Here is a 1,972-nt window from a genome sequence, read left to right as displayed (position 1 = left end):
GACTTTCTCCACTCTTGGGGATGCCTGAGATTGAAGTCTGATCCCAGTTTGTTATTTTAATTTTTTATTTGTCTCTTGGCTACGGGAACTTCTGCCAGCAAACGGGCAAATAAAAAGTTACTTTATCCCCAAGCTTTCTGCTAAAGCTCTAAACCCTTCTTCTTCCCCACTTCTGAGTCTGCCATGTGCAACCTTTTCTGTCTGACTTCTGTGGGCAGGCTCAAATGGGCGGGCTTGGGCAGCTTCTAAGACTCTCGCCCTAACTCACCTTAACTCTACCAACTCATTCTCAAACTGCCTTGAGAAGCACAGATGGATCTGAAAGTGGCTGAGATCTAAACAAATAAATTTACAGTAGTCAGGATCGCTCCTAAGCCAATAAATCAGCTTATAGCCTCAGACAAGTCTTCCAAAAGGATTGGTTTACAGTCTGCTTACTAGCAGATCTTCCAAAAGCTGTCCTAAATCCACCAATCATCAGGAAAACAAATTCAGGACACGGAGTAAAATCTGTCTCTTGTTCCCTAGACCAGCTAAAACTTAAGCATCTAGAGAGTAAGGCTCCTGACCCCACAGGCAAAAGAGTCATCTATGGCATTTAAGGTGTGCCAGGGGAGAGATAAAAGCCCAAAAACAAAATTGCCAAGTGCTGGCACTCGCTGACTTCTGAAAGCTTCCTGTTTTAAGTGAAAAAAAAAAAAAAAAAAGGCCACGACAAAAAGGCCATGGGCTAGCTAATGCCCTACGAGGCCATCAACAGCCTTGTTAAAAGTGCCACCTAGAAAGACAACCAGTCAGCTGACTGCCCCCAGGCACCAAGACGCATGGGTACACCAAGCTCAGAACTTCAACAAATCTAGGCTTGGCTACAGGCAATGCAGGGAACTCAGAACACAGCAGGGAAGTGATCAGTTTCTTTCCTTCTGGACACCAGAGCCACTGACTCAGTCCTGGGAGTTTTAGGATGTCACTTCTCCTTTCTATTGTTGGGTACAGAGGACAGTGTTATTTACCTCGACAGATTTAATTGCACTTTCAGAGTTACTTAATGAAAAAGATTTCCAACTAAGATAAGAGCTCATTGTCTCACTTCAAAGTTACTGTCTGTGTTTTTCATGTGCATACAGACAGGCCCTGATCTTTGCCTTGTCCCTAATTCAAAAAAGTAAATTCTCATGGACCACAAGCTTTTCTCTTCCCAGTTCCCTGTTCTAAGTTACTGTTCAGCCAATGATACAGGACAACCACTGAACTGGAGTCCAAAGATCATCAACTTTTTTCTATGTCACCAGCATCTTGTCAGACAGAAGGTTCCCAGCCACAGCCAAGAGGGACACATGTCTCCAGATCAAATGGACAAAAGACAGCATCCCATAACGCCTATCTACCTCGGAAGACTCCCCTTCTCCATTCACCCAAGAGCCAATCGACAACCAAAAAATCAGCTGGAAGTAGTTTTGAGAGGAATGACGCCCCTAGTCCCATTTACCTGCTTTTTTTTATAATAAGTAAAAGTCTGGGATGTAAGGGTTCTGTCATTTTTAGGTCATCAGCCTAGGGTGCAGCCAGCCTAAAAGGGGGTGGGCCCTCTGTGTGCCTCCATTTTCTCTTCTAGCTCTCTTCCCTCCACGTGGTCTCTCTCTTCCCATCTCCCTCTCCCTGTCTCTCTCTCTCTCTCCCTCCCTCTCTTCCTCTCTCCCTCTCTCCCTCTCCCAATAAAGCTCTAAAAGGTAACTATGGCTGGTGACTCTCCTCCAGCATGCTCCTCCACCGGCATGGCCACCACGGGCAGTGGCCAGCCATGAGCAGTGCCCATTTAACCGACAGTATTTCATTTCTTTCTTCTATTCCTATTATTCTTATGTTTGGTCTTTTCATCATGACCTAGAATTGCTGGATGTTTTGTGTTAGGACATTTTAAATTTAACATTTTCTTTGACTGATGAATCTATTTTTTCTATCATATTTTCAA

The sequence above is a fragment of the Onychomys torridus genome, unplaced genomic scaffold, assembly GCF_903995425.1.
Source record: "Onychomys torridus unplaced genomic scaffold, mOncTor1.1, whole genome shotgun sequence".
In the NCBI taxonomy this organism is placed as follows: Eukaryota; Metazoa; Chordata; class Mammalia; order Rodentia; family Cricetidae; genus Onychomys; species Onychomys torridus.
Note: the sequence above shows the minus strand (reverse complement) of the source record.